The sequence below is a fragment of the Acomys russatus genome, chromosome 13, assembly GCF_903995435.1.
Source record: "Acomys russatus chromosome 13, mAcoRus1.1, whole genome shotgun sequence".
Classification (NCBI taxonomy): Eukaryota; Metazoa; Chordata; class Mammalia; order Rodentia; family Muridae; genus Acomys; species Acomys russatus.
In genome coordinates this window covers 1555566-1570951 of record NC_067149.1, presented here as the reverse complement: position 1 = coordinate 1570951, position 15386 = coordinate 1555566, and the positions used below count along the sequence as shown (strand labels likewise).

Sequence of the window (15386 nt, the reverse complement as noted above, 5' to 3'; positions counted from 1 at the left end):
TTTGAACTCATGCTCACACAGCAGGCAGGGGACCACTGTGCTATCTCCTCCAGCTCCTATCCTCACACATGTGACTTCCCCCCCTTTGTCACAGAATTGTTTTTATTTTATTATTTTTTTATTTATTAGTTTTTACGTACATTGGTGTATTATTGTCTATATGTCTGATTGTGTGTGTGACGTTGTCAGATCTCCTGGAACTGGAACTACAGACAGGTGTGAGCTGTCATGTGGGTGCTGGGAACTGAACCTGGGTCCTTTGGAAGAGCAGCCAGTGCTCTTAACTGCTGAGCCATCTCTCCAGCCCCCACAGAAGTGTTTTTACAATGAAAAAAAAAATGGGGCCCTTATACCCACTACCAGATCAACAGTGCTGGCTGCCTCGTGCATATGGAACCATGACTAGATCCCACAATTAGACTCTTGTTAAGTTTGAGAAAGAACGCTGAGATTCCTTAAGGCTGAGCTTTCATGACTTTGTCTCAGGACCCCCAGCTGGGAGAGAGCTGTTGTACAGGCCTTACTAAATTTAAATTTCCTTACACTAGCTCATCTTCCCTACTCTCAGCCCCAGGCACATCCCTGCTGACCCCGCCTCTTGTGCTTAGCCTGGGCTTCTCAGCCACCAGCCACACCGTTGCCTAGCAACTCTGACCTCTCTCTCTCCCCCTCCCCTTTCCTTCTCTGCCTGTAGAGCAGGAATCTGTTCCCCCTCTTTACTTAGATATAATCCCTCCACACACTCACTTGGAAATGTCTTCCCTCTCTCCTTCTTTCCCTCTCCCCACCCTCTTCTTTCCTTCCTTCCTCTCTTTCTGACAGAGTTGCACTATGTGGCCCTGGATGGTCTGAAACTGGCTGAGTAGATGAGGCTGGCCTCGAACCTACAGAGGTCCACCTGCTTCTGCCATCAGAGTGCTGGGATTAATTTAAAGATGTGAGCCACCACACCTGCACAAATTTCTTTTTTAAAAATATTTTGATTATATATATGTGTGTGTGTGTGTGTGTGTCTGTGTGTGTGTATATATATATATATTCTTTATTATAGCCATTCAGACTCCATTTTCTTGGACACCCCCAACACCAGTTCCTCCAACCTTCAGTCTCCTCCTCCTCCTCCTCATCATCCTTACTAGCTCCATTGGTACTGCCTAAACACTCATGGACAACTTATCAGAGATCACATCTCCAAAGAAAAAGAGCATCCTTTCCCCAGCAGCCATCGATGCAGATAGCTGTTAGCTAGGGGTGGAGCCTCATATCTAGGGGTGGGGCCTCATGGCTAGGGGCGGGGCCTCATGGGCCTCTCCACATCCATGTTGGAGTTATTAACTGGCTGGGTCTGCTGTGGGCAACCATAGGTGCGGTGAGCTTGTGAGTGCAATAGCCACATCGTGCCCAGAAGACACTTCAGCACTCCTCCCATCCTCTGGCCCTTACATGCTTTCTGCTCCCAATTCCTTTGTTTCCTGGGCCTTGTGAGGATTGAGATAGATGTCTCACTTATGGCTGAGCACTCAGCAGTTGCTTATTCTCCACACTTTGACCAGCTAGGAGTCTCTGCATTGAGTGGTTCCCACTGGAAAAAGAAGTTTCTCTGACCAAGATTGGGTGCAGCACTGATCTAAAGGGAAAACACAAATATTTAGAAGGCAGTGTGGCAGCATGTTCACTTAACAAAGCAACTGTAGTAGGGTCCCCCAGCGGCCCATGACCTCCCTAACTGTGGGGCTCTTGACCGGGCTTGCAGAACTGGGCTTGAGTGGAACAGTCCTCTCATGCATTCAGAAGTCAGTTGTTGAACCCCATAACAGTCATGCCACTATTTTGCCAATCAACACATCTTGCCTGGCAGGTTAGTATTGTAGCACACAGGATCTACTGCTGGGCAAGCCCACTGAGGATGCTGGTAGCAGCCTGGAAAGTGCCCTTTGGCGTTATGAAAGCTAACCAGCAGAGCGGAAGGTTCAGATCCAGCTTCAGCGTCTTCATGTCCTGCAGCCAAAGTGTAGTGTGCCTTTGGCAGTAAGGTCTTATCATCTGATGACTGGCAGACAGACAGCACTTCCGCATTTCTTTTCTTTCCTTTCCTTTCTTCCTGTCTTTCTTTCCTCCTCTTCCTCCTCCTCCAGCTCTTCCTTCCCTCCTCCTCCTCTTCTCCTTTTTGATTTTTTTTTTTTTTGGCCAGGTTTTTCTGTGTAGTCTTGACTAACTTGGAACTCACTTTGTAGACCAGACTAGCCTCAAACTCACATAGATCTGTCTCTGCCTCTGAGTGCTGGGAAAGGCATTCACCACCACAACTGGTGGGAACTTCTTTTCTTTCTTTCTTTTTTTTTTTTTTTGGCTTTTCAAGACAGGGTTTCTCTGTGTAACGTCGACTGTCCTGGACTCGAACTGTAGACCAGGCTGGCCTTGAACTCACAGCGATCCACCTGCCTCAGCCTCCCGACTGCTGGGATTAAAGGCGTGCACCACCACCGCCTGGGAATTTCTTATATAAGAAGTTTATGAACAACTGAAAACCACCACTTGGGGCTGGAGAGATGGCTCAGAGGTTAAGAGTACTGGCTGCTCTTCTAGAGGTCCTGAGTTCAATTCCCAGTAACCACGTGGTGGCTCACAACCATCTGTAATGAAATCTGGTGCCCTCTTCTAGCGGCAGGCACGCATGCAGACAGAGCACTGTATACATAATAAATAAATCTTAAAAAAAGAAAAGAAAGAAAGAAAAAGAAAAGAAAACCATCATTTGTGCTTCAGAAAACAGCCTCCCTGGGCTGGGGGTGTAGCTCAATTGGAAGAGTGTCAAGTGTGAAGGCCTGGGTTCGATCCTTGGCACTGTAAAATAGGGAATGGCGGTACACACCTGTAATCCCAGCACCTGGGGCGGGGGGTAAGGCAAGAAGGTGAGAAATGGAAAATCATTCTAAATTCAAAGACATTCTTGGCTACACGGTGAGTTCAAGGCCAACATGAGCTGTGCCAGACAGACACACAGAGAGAGAGAGACAGAGACAGACAGAGTTTCTTCCCCTTTGTATGGTCGCTAATGAAGACCTTGGCATCACCAGATACACATCCCAGATACAATCTAAACAGGAACCTCGGGTTTGTTTTTCTTTTTGAAGACCAGCAGTTCTCTACCCTTCCTTAAGGGATTCACAGGGCTCGCTGTGGTAAGACATTTCTGTCACCCAGTCACCTGCTGCACGCACGGGGAAGTCCTCTCTCTGTCTGATGTTCAGTGCATACATGGACTGATGGTTCCTGCTCTAACCCAGTTACGGCCCGGCCAGGCTCTTTTGTCGTGGCTGATACGCGGCCCTGCTGCCCATGTCAGGACACTAGCACAGGAAATAACAGAGGGCGACCTGGTGAACCCCATGATTTACTCTCTAATTAGAGGGACTGAAAAAAGGGCTGCTCTCGAACAACTAACCATAACAACTCGTGTGGGAGGAAATGCGGGCACTGCAGTTACCCCACTCTCTCAGGGTAGCTAGCTGAAGGCATGCGCAAGGGTCAACTCTGGACCCCGAGTCAAGCAGGCCAGCACCCTGACTGTACGTGTGAGGCCACCGGTTCTAATGGTGGACAAGAAACACCAGGCTCCTTTCATACAAACTCCAAGAGCCTACTAGACACTGTTGCCCAACTCCAACCATGCCATCTTACTGCCAGATCCCAACCCAGGGCCTCTTGACCTCTGTACAGAAACAATTGACCTTGCCTGCAGTCATAGGCTGGTTCTATGAGCCCCAACTTTCCCTGCCCAAGGTCACGCGGTTCTCACACAGCCATGGTTTAATAGTGGTAGGGCACGGCCTTTTGGTGTATGCAGTAGTGAGTTGCAGAGAGGCCATAGACTCTGAGTCCTGTGTTTTCACATTGAAACACGGATTTGAACGACCTGAACCTGTGTTCCTAGGCCACAGCCACTCATGTTTGTCTCTACTGTAAACTGTATTTCTTGTTTTCTGTCAACACTAGCCATTTCCTGGTTTAGTTCTATTTCCAATAAATTTGTGGATTAGTGCAAACTCAGAAACTGTGCGGTAAAGGATTTTATTTTGGGGCTTTTGAACATGTATTTAGGGGGCTGGAGAGATGGCTCAGCGGTTAAGAGCATTGTTTGCTCTTCCAGAGGTCCTGAGTTCAATTCGTGGCAACAACATGGTGGCTCACAACCATCTATAATGTGATCTGGTGCCCTCTTCTGGACTGCAGGTGTACATGCAGGCAGAGCGCTGTATACATAATAATAAATAAATATTTTTAAAAATGTGTTTGGGGGCTGGAAAAATGGCTCAGCAGTTAAGAGCACTGTTTGCTCTTCCAGAGGTCCGGAGTTCAATTCCTGGCAACCACATGGTGGATCACAACCATCTATAATGTGATCTAACGCCCTCTTCTGGAGTGAGGGCTTACATGCAAGGAGAACATTGTATATGTAATAAATAAATCTTTAAAAAAAGAAAAGAAAATGTCTTTTGAGTGCTCAGTTCAAATGTACACTTACTAAAATTGGAACTATACAGAGAAGGTAAACACAACCCTTGTGCAAGAATGACACACGAATTCATGAAGCATTCTGTATTTTGAGAGCCAGGCATGGAGGCCCATGCCTATAGTACAAGCCTTTAGGAGACAGAGGCAGGAGGACGATGAACTCAAGGTCATCCTTGGCTACAACTGTGAATTTCAGGCCAGCCTGGGCTACATAGTGGAAGCTCTGTTTAAAAAGATAGAAAAAGAATAACCCATTTTTGGGACCCTTCCTTGCTTCAGGGAGCTGTCATTCCTCAGAAGCTTGTTTGCTCCCTTTTAAAAACAACACACACACACATACACACACATGCACACACACGCATGCGTGCGCACACACGCGCGCACATGCACACACGTTTGTATACATGTACATGCACTCATAGGCCACACACACAGCTCAATAAGAGTGCTTCCTTGTGTGTTTGAAGCCGTAGGCTGGATCACCAGCACAAAACAAATCACAAAACCAGAAACTGTATTTCAGAGAACACGGGCACTGATAGTTAAAAGTCATTGTCCTGGGGAAGGAGGAGAAAGAGGCGACTGTGAACTAAGAGCACTGGGTTTTTACAATGGAGTAAGAGTTCTTTGGACGGAGAGCCTGCTGTGGGGTGAAGAGTTCTTCTTGCTGCTCTTGCAGAGGACCCTGTTTTGGTTCCTACTGTCTACATTTGGGTGGCTCACAACCACCTGTAATGAAGTTCCAGGGCACCTGACGTCTCTTCTGACATCCTTGGGCACTCCCCTGAACATGGTATGTATGTGTGTGTATATATATACACACACATACACACACATTAAAAAAAGAAATTCTTATGTGGGGAAACTTCTGCTGGGGTTGAGAACAGTGCAAGTGTAAATGACAGAAGAAAAATTATATGTATATATTTTTTCTCTGCATATATGAGTTATATATAGGTCTAGATATCTAAGGTCTCTGGGAGCAAGTAATCATTCTAGGTTATTCTAGGTGCTTATGGAGGGTGATCAAGGTTTACATATAAATAGTGAGGAAGACCCTCCCCCATGTGGCTTCTAAAGGCTATTCTAGAAATTTTTCCAATGTTGTTCTTAGCTTAATTTTCCTTTTATCTCCACAGATCTCTGGGTCTCCTCTCAGATGCCCTTCACCAGCACTTCTGCTGTGTTTAGAGCACCTCCAGACTTGGACCTTTCTACAACCAGTTGCAGAGTCAGTTTATTTAGTGAACATCAGGAGTTTGTGTATTGTATTCTCCTTGCTCCCTCAGGATTCTCATCCCATAACCTGTGGGGTAAGGGGCATTCCTAATGGTAGGTAGCATTCTCAGGGGTGCCGAGGAGGGACAGGAAGATAGAAAACAGGATGGAGCGTGGTGGAAGGTGCCTGCCACCAAGCTTGATGGCCCACGTTCCATCCCTGGGATCTACGTGGGGGAAGGAGAGAACTGACCCCTGAAGCTGTCCCCTGCTTTCCATGAAATAAGTGAATTAAAATAGAGTAATTTTGGGCTGGAGAGATGGCTCAGTGGTTAAGAGCGCCACCTGCTCTTCCAGAGGTCCTGAGTTCAATTTCCAGCAACCACATGATGGGATCTGATGCCCTCTTCTGGCATGCAGGTGTACGTGCAGATAGAGCACTCATATACATTAAATAAATAAAAAGAAAAAAATTAATTTCTTTAAGACAAGAAAAATTACAGGGACGTGGGAAGGGAAAGGAATCGCTCACTCTGGAATCTGGAAGTCAGAACCTTCAAGATAAACAAAAACATAAGTGCTTATAGGCACAGCACTTCAAGACAGCAAGGGTGCTGACTCTGAGGCAGGGTGCTTGTGGCCTGAGTCTAACCATATGCATGCCCCCCTCACCTGTAAATCTGAACAATTCCATTTACAGAAGGGAGTCCTTTCAGATAAGAGAGCTTGTCATGGTGGTGTGTGTCTCTACCAGTAGTGGAGGCTGAGGCAGGCAGACCTCTGTGAGTTTGAGGTAGCCTGCTCTCCACACTGAGTTCCAGGTTAGTCAATAGCCAACGCTGCATAGTGAGAACATGCCTCCCACACCCCCACCCACCCCCCAATAAAACCTCAAAACAAGGCCTAGAGACTTGGCTCAGCAGTTAAGAGTGATGATTGTTCTTTCAGGAGACCAGAGCTCAATTCCAAGCACTCACATCTGCTCTAACTGTAGCTCCACGGAGCTGCTTCTTCTCCGGCCTCTTCAGAGATCCATCTGCATCTGTTTCCTGCGTTGAAGGCGTGGTTCACCATGCCTGGCCGGTTCCTACATTTTTATCTAAATTTAAATTTTTTGCTTAAAACTTAAGCTTTGATTAATCACGAAGCCTTGTGACATTAGCTCCTTTGAAGACTCGAGCTTGGCTGCAGAATCATACACCACAGCCATTTTGAAGGCATCTGATTCCAACGCTCTGTACTGGAAAACCCACTTACCTTAGGTGTGCGATGTTTTTTTTCTGTGAGCCACTCTCGCTAAACATCCTGCCTAAGTGTGAGTTATGCACTCTCCTTATCTCTACTTACTAAGCTCGTTCACTTTGCCTCACACTTATCTGTTTTGAAACTCTTTTCTGCATCGCGGGTGAGGATCTGGCTTTAGCGGAGGTCCCTAAGCGGGAAAACACCTCAGGTTTTCAGCTGTAATGATCGCTGGGCCTCCCCACTTCTTCTGACAGTGCCACACAGTGTAGAGCCTCAGTCTTTCTGTTCCTGGGGTCCTAACCTAGGGGAGTCCCAACAAGTTACATCTGATCACACACACACCCAAAATCCAATGAAAAAAGTGGTGGTGAACTGCAGGCAAGGAGTTTGATCAGCCGAGCTATACCAGGTAGACTGGGGGGCGGGAGGAATCTGCATTTGGTGCTGAGGAAATGCTGCCACACAGAGGGAGATTTGTAAAGTCTGTCTGCTTTGGGTGTGTTTATCTGTCAGTCCGGTGATGCTGGCAGTTCAGGTCCCGTGAGCAGAGACCCTGTGGAGACGACTCTCTCAGAAGCCACTTTTCCCTAAGAAGTGATGACTCCTTCCTTGGGTCCACAAGGCAGTTAAAAGGTGGAGGGAAGCCTTGAAGTCTGTGTCCTTAGTGTGCGGGTCTCCTTTCCCTGGGGGCACCTGCTTGCCTCTGCATGTCTGCCTGTTCATCACATGTAGCGTCTATCTGGCATAACTTGGCCCCGTTCAGTGCTGAAGATGCCGAGGGAAGTTATGGGCTTAACCCTACAGTTACTGTAGGCTCCAGACAGAACACAACCTTACAGGCTGGACCAGCCCCAAGAAGTGCTCTCTCCTGTGATGGGTAAGCTAGGAAGCATCCTGGAGGAGACCTGAGCATCTTGTAGAAACCAGACTGGTCCCCTCAAGGGTTGATGTTGATAGGATTTCTCTGGACTGCCTTGCAGAACCAGAATTGAGGCAATCAGCCAGACCATACCCTGACCTCTTGCTCCCTGCCCCAATGCTTCCTCCATTAAAGCTAAAGCTAGGAACCCAAAGATGGGCTTGAGGGCCACTGGGTCCCTTCACAGCCCCTCCACAGCATGACTGTGTTGACTTAATCCCCTCAGCTCTCACCATTGCTTTTCTACTTACTTGGTGTAATGGGGACGGGTGGCCACGCCTAGTTTGCTGGGGCTTCCTGAACCTATAGTTTTATATAAATACTCGGCTTGCACCGCTTATGGGGTATCTTTGCTTAATTTTCTTGTTGTTGCGATAAAATACCTGCCAAAGGCAACTTAACAGTGGAGGCTTGTAGTTTGAAGGTGCAGCTCTTCCCCTTCCACTGTGTGGGCTCTGGAGAGTGACGTCAGGTACTCAGGCTTGGCAGCATGTGCCCTTACCCAAGGAGGTATCTCAACACCTTACCTCCTCCTTTCTCTTGAGTCCAGGACCCCAGCCCATGAACTGCAACTGCCCGTTTTGTCACGTTTAGGGCCTTTCACCTCAAATAACCCAGTCTAGAAATGCTATCACAGACACGCCCAGAGGTTTGCCTCCAGGGGACCTGAGGTCCTGCTAAGCTGATGGTTAAGCATCACCTGGTGACATGGGCCTTCCTCTCCATGGTGAGGGTAATTGTCTTCACTAATGGGAACAGTCTTATCTGGGGGTGATCTGTCTGCAAGGCCCATTACTCCTAGAAAGTTTAGTAACTGAGGGTTTCCTGGCCGCTGTTCTACGGTCTGAACCAGGCAAAGCCCGAAGTCAGAAAATCTGTCAGAGACACCTTAGGGGCTCCTACCTTGTGATCTTCAGTCTCAAAGGGGAGACTTAGTAGCTTTACACAAACACTCCTTACACAATCAACACACTTGTGCACAGAGCTGAGCAGAAATCTGACCCCAAGTTAAAGGTACACTGGCTGACACAAAATGAAGGCAGGGCTCTGCTATGCTGGTGGTTACCCCTTGGGCATCCGCCGGCCTGAGTCCTGGCTTTTCAGCAAACATGGATTCTGAGTCCCTGTTACAACAGCACTTGAGCTTAGAGAGCATCTCTTGTCTGCTATAACCTGGAACTTAGCTTCAGCTTAAGCAGGACAGGGGATGTTGTCTCTCTCAGGAAGCTCTCTGAAGCGCTGAGCCATCTCTCCAGCCCAGAACATGTATTTGTTTGTTAAAGACAGGGTCTTATGCAGCTCAGCTTGCTCTTAACTCACTGTGAGGTCTCAAGCCTGGCCTTGCGTTCCTGATTCTCCAGCCTTCACCCTCCAGGTGTTGGTTGTGATCACAGGCATTTGCACTTGGCTGCACTCCTGCCTCAGCCTCCCGAGCAGCTGGGATCACAGGCCTGTGTCACTAGGTATGGAGATACTTGTTTTTAAAACTAACTCCCAGGCAGTGTGATCTTTGTACCTCTATGAAATGTGTCTTTCCAGAGAAGGGACACGTTAATTCTCACATGAACTTGAGGAAAATAACCTGGGCACATGTCCTCGAGGAACAGACGGACCAGAATGTTCCACACACAAATGGTTAGAAAACAGAGACATTGACCGTCCTGATGGGTCCCTCCATCATGGGCTGGGCCCTGCAGAGCTTACAGCACTGATCTGATAGGTGGGAACAGGTAGCCAGGTGGGAACGGGTAGCCAGGTGGGAACGGGTAGCTACCAGGCTCTTCTTGCTCTCCTAGTAGCTGCTTGAAATTCCTCTCATTTCCTTTCCACAGCAGGTGGCCCAACCTGAACTCTATGTCCCTCAGAAGTTGCCACCAGGTTGTTGGCTCAACTAGCAATTGCATAAACTCTTTTTTATTCTGCCTAGGGGGTAGGCAGGGCTGTGTTTGGCCCCTTGTTGGATTTTCCCGGGTAAAGGGATGGAGGAATTCTTTATTCTTTATTTTATTTTTATTTTTTTTTTTAAGTCAGGGTTTCATTATAAAAGCCCTGGCTGGCCTGGAACTCACTACATTGTAGTCCAGGCTGACCTGAAATTCATTACATCATAGCCCAGGCTGGTCTCAAATTCATTACATCATACCCCAGGCTGACCTGAAATTCATTACATTATAGCCCAGGCTGACTTCAAACGTACTACATCATAGCGCAGGCTGCCCTGGACCTTTCCGAGCATAATCTTCTTGCCTTCACCTCCGGAGAGCTAGGGCTACAAGTGTGCATTTTGACACCAGGGTTGGAGGAATTACTTCTTTCTCAGGATGAGCTAACTTACGCGCACAGCCCCGAGGACAAGCCACAGAAACTAGTACAGGCTAATTTAAGACAATGAACATGACTGAATAGCCGTGGCTCTCACGGGGTAGGCCTAGACCCAAACTTAGACAGAGATGGGAAGTTGGAGGGAGTAGGAATTCGTGTCTTCTTTAGGCAGGGTGATGCCTTGGCCTCCCAAGTGAGGTGCTTACAGGTGCATGCCTCCACACACCGTGTGGTCACTGGGCCTTGCCGGAACTTACCCCTGTGCTTTCTGCTGCAAAGCTGAGTGCCTGAAGAGCAAGACCAGCTAGAAGCTTTGATCTCAAGCCTGACTGGTCGCTGCGACATGTGAGAACAGTAGTGGGCGACATGGAAGATCCTTTTGGATGAGGTGAAAGGACAGAAGCTAATACAAGATGGGCTCCAGAGGATTGCCCAAGGGGTATTACAATGATACTAAGAAAGTGGCCAAATATACATTTTTTAAAAATGGTAGGCAGGGTCTTGCTATCTCGCCTTGGCTGGACTGGAGCTCACTGTGAGGCCCAGGCTAGCTTTGAATCGAAGCAATCCCATGGGCCACTGCTCCCATGCCTGGCTCACGCGCACATCTTGTTAATGCTAGGAGGGGCGGGGTCACCATCACACTTAATAACGGGAAGCTGCGTCTCTGACAAGAATCACAAGCTGGGAGCTTGCCTGGGAAAATGGAGGCCTGTGTGAGACAGGCTTTCAGTCCACTCATGCTGAGAACCTTGGAGCTCACTAACAACATGTCAGCAGTTGTCTGTTGTCACTCAGATAAGGCCAGGTCCTTGTCAACACTGCTGAAAAGAATCACAGGGGTCAGAGTAAAGCAAAGAGTGCTTGGTGAAGAGAGATAAGAGGAGGCACCTGCTTCAGATTTAAACAGGAACAGAGACACAGAGGAAGGAGACACAGCAGGAGGGAGAGACACACAGAGAGGGAGAGAGGTGGAGGGAGGGGGAGAGAGACACAGAGATGGAGGGGGGAGGGGGAGAGACACAGAGACGGAGGGGGAGGGGAGAGAGACAGAGACAGAGGGGGGAGGGGGAGAGAGACACAGAGACGGAGGGGGGAAGGAGAGAGAGACAGAGACAGAAGGGGGAGGGGGAGAGAGACAGAGATAGAAGGGGGAGAGAGACAAAGACAGAAGGGGGAGAGACACAGAGATGAGGGGGGAGGGGAGAGAGACAGAGACAGAAGGGGGAGGGGAGAGAGACAGAGATAGAGGGGGGAGGGGAGAGAGACAGAGATAGAAGAGGGAGAGAGACAAAGACAGAAGGGGGAGAGACACAGAGATGAGGGGGAGGAAAGAGAGACAGAGACAGAGGGAGAAGGGGGAAGAAGAAGAGGAAGGGGGAGAGAGAGAGAGAGAGAGGCTGGACAGACAGACAGACAGACAGTGAGAGAGACAGAGCCTAGCATGGCCTCAGAGTTGCTGTGTAGCTGAGGATGACCTTCAACCTTTGAACTGTGGTGGGGTCACAGGCTTGTGCCACCATTCCTGCTTTATGCGGTTCTAGGGATGGAGCTCCGCGGGCTTTGTGTGTGCTAGTGTATGCTAGGCAAGCACTCTAGCAGCTGAGTCACCTCTCCAGCCCAGGCTGGCCTCAGACTTGTGGTGATCCTCCTGCCTCAGCCTCCAGGCTAGCTCTCCCTCCTTCTGTCCTGCTGTGTGTGGGTAACACCCAGGACACTCGTTAATGGTGAGGTGCTTGCTGAAATCACCTGGAAGGAGAGGTGACGCCCCAGCATCTCTACCTTCTGAGCCTGACTGTCTAAATTTGCAGCTAAACTGACACAAGATTCTGCCCAGGGCCCACCCTCCCGCCTAACTCCACATCACCCTAAGCAAGGCTCTGTTTTCTTGCTTTACACTGATACTCTTCCCAGGCAGCGCATGAGGTGGGGTCCTGTGGGTTGTTGTTGTTTTTTTTGTAAGTTCTGCCCAGGAGTTTTCTCTAGCTCCTGCCTGGCTAGGGCACCCTATCTACTCTTGGGATGGCCTTCAAGGCCGTGAGGATCTAAGCCTCACTTCAGAGAAGCACGCTGGAGCCTCAGTCACACTGGAGAATAATTCCTTAGGCTCACTGTAGGTGCTCCGCATGTGTGTGACATGTGGCGCGTTTTCTGTTATTTATTTATAATGTATATGCCTATCTACCTCTGTGTATTTGGCGATCTCCCGTGAGGCAGGTACTTACTGAATAAACTATGTCCCCAGCCCCCTTTGTATGAAAGTTGTTTTAGACCGTGGGTTGTGCTTCATAGTTTGTGTGAGGGTGTTAATTCTGTAGCTGCTTGCTCCCTGTGGCACACTTGGATTGTTTACTGCGATGGTTTTACTGCCAAGACTCCCTGAAAACCCGATTCAGATTGACTGGAGCCTGTAATACCAGCCTTCAGGAAGCTGACACAGCAGGACTGTGTGCTCAGAGTCACATGCGGATACCTGTAGTGAAAGCCTGTTTCAGTCAGAGCCGACAGTAACAGAACAGCATGGGGTGGGGGCGGGGAGGGGGTGGGGGTGGCCGGGCCGGGAAACCATGGGGATATAGATCAGATGGTAGAACGCTCCCCCAGCCCTCATGGAAACCTGGGTTGGATCCCTAGCACCTCATAAACTGGGTGTGGTGGTCCATGCCTGTGCCCCAGCCCAACTGCAGCAGCATCAGCTAAGCCTGAAACTCAAAGAGACTCACAGGGGAAAAAGAATCTGTTTAAACCATGGTTCACGTGCTGCCACCTGCTGGGGGAAAACCGTGCCTCACTCTAATTATGTAAGAAGAGGGTTGTTGTTTTTTAATTTAAATTTTAAAATTTTATTTTTTAATATTTTATATTCTGGTTTTTCGAGACAGAGCTTCTCTGTGTAGCCTTGGCTGTCCTGGACTCACTTTGTAGACCAGGCTAGCCTTGAACTCACAGTGATCCGCCTGCCTCTGCCTCCCGAGTGCTGGGATTAAAGGTGTGTGCCATCATGCCCGGTGAAATCTTGAATTTTTAAAAAAAGTACATTCCACAATTAAGCAAAGAAATAATCATATGATGGATCATGGAATGTGAACTATGTACAATACACCTGCCCTGTTAGGTTGCATCCTGAGCACAGGTATGAGCTAACAATTTTACACACAGTGATGGTCAGACACAGGCACTCAACAGCATAGATTGTATCTGAATCTATGAACAAAAATATTAGGATAAAATTTCTAGAAAGTTTCGGACAGCAAGACTTTAGATAGTGAGGACATACCTCAAACAAAACAAGACTTGGCTTTGCCACTTGATGAGCCTTACATTGGTGGTGAATAAAGTGTAGGCACAGCTGGATGGGGCCGCCAACCACTTCTAGCATCCCCAGTGCCTCTCCAGAGCATGTGGGCACTGTTTGTCTTGTGTCTCGTGTGTGTGTGTGTGTGTGTGTGTGTGCGCGCACGTGATGGGGCCTATGGTAGCTGGATGGATACTGAACACATACAGATGTTTTTCCTTTTATCATTAATTCCTAAAAACATAACACTCATTTTTATTTTCAAAATTTTATGCATGTGGGTGTTTGGCCTGTATGAATGCTTGTAGCACGTGACAGGGCAAAGATTCCTACACACTTCCCAGCTGAGTTTTCCTTGACAGGCACTAGAACTAAAGACATGCTAGTACTACAAGACTTTTTCAAAAAGAGAAGGTCATATGTACCCTAAGATGACCTTAAACTCACTGTATAACCAAGGATGATGACCTTGCACGTCTGACCCACTGCCTCTACCTCCCAGGGGCTAGGATTATAGTTGTGGGCCAGTACCACAGTTTTATCCAGTGCTGAGGAATCAAACCTAGGGTTTCCTGCACACTGGGCAAGCACTCTATCTACTGAGCCACATCCCCAATGACATGTTTTTAAAATTTACATGTATGTATGTATGTGTGCACATACTCACATGCATGAACACACCACAGTTTGTAGAGGTCAGAGGACATCTCATAGGAGTTGTTGGACCTGGGGGTTTGGTGGCAAGTGTCTTTACCTGCTGAGCCACTCTGCCAGTCCCCCAGAGAGTTTGGTCTCAAATATCACCATCATCACCACCACCATCATCATCATCATCATCATTATTATTTTGGCTTTTTTTGAGACAAGACAGGGTCTCTCTGTATAACCTTGGCTGTCCTAGACTTGCTTTGTAGACCAGGCTGGCCTCAAACTCACAGCGATCTACCTGTCTCTGCCTCCTGAGTGCTGGGATTAAAGACGTGCACCACCATGCCTGGTCTCATTATTATTATTTTTTAGATGCAGGATTGCACGCCGATTGATCATCACAGGCCTTTGCTGATCAAGTCAGGGAGAATTACAGTAATGAATAATTAATAACCACAACAGATAATGATTTTCAATAAGACCAACATCAGTTTCTCCACATCAACATAAGCAAACTGTTAAGTAAATAAGCCAACAAGGGAAGAAGGATGCTCTTTCTACTCTAGAATTCCACGTGGAAAGGGGAGAAGGAGTGCTGGAAGCCAAGAACCTAGCCTTCGGGTAACTTTCCAGCAGTCAGGGTTAGGGCTCACTTATGAGGTTGAGGGTAGGGACGGAAAGACAAACGGCAAAAGACATTGCACAGTCTCAGAGTCTCTCTTCACGCAGCATGTTATGGTAATTTCACAGGAGAGGCAATGACTTCACTTGCAACCAAGCTGGTGGGTGCCACCTAATTCAAGTGATCATCTTTCTGTCATCAGGAACAGATGCCACAGCCTCCTGTGCCCCCCCCACCCCCATCCCCAAGGATGACTGAGGACGCAATGTCTCTTCATTGGTGTTCTTGCCCAATATACAGACCCACAATCTAATCGTGAAAAATACCAGACACACCCAATGTGAGGAACATTTTGCAAAGCAACTGGCCACTGCTCTTCAAAGATGTCACAATCATGAAGGGCAGGGAATGAGGAAACTGTCTCAGATCCCAGGAGGCTGCTACAGAGACAGGCCATCCGTGTGACAACTGGCAAACTTTAATTAATGCTTGGAGATGAGTTCACAGTATTGTACTTCTGCTTCATATTCCGGATTTGCTGACTCCAGGGCTGGGGCTTAGGACTGGAGCTTGCCTTGTCCAAGGCTCTAGGGCAATCTCTA

General features: G+C 48.1%; 1 non-coding gene across 1 annotated transcript; it reads left to right on the top strand.

Moving 5' to 3' along the window:
* Positions 1 to 4500: 4500 nt before the first annotated feature.
* On the top strand, positions 4501 to 4607 carry LOC127197828 (U6 spliceosomal RNA). Its single transcript, XR_007831784.1, has one exon. It is a non-coding gene; the product is annotated as a U6 spliceosomal RNA (small nuclear RNA).
* Positions 4608 to 15386: the final 10779 nt, after the last annotated feature.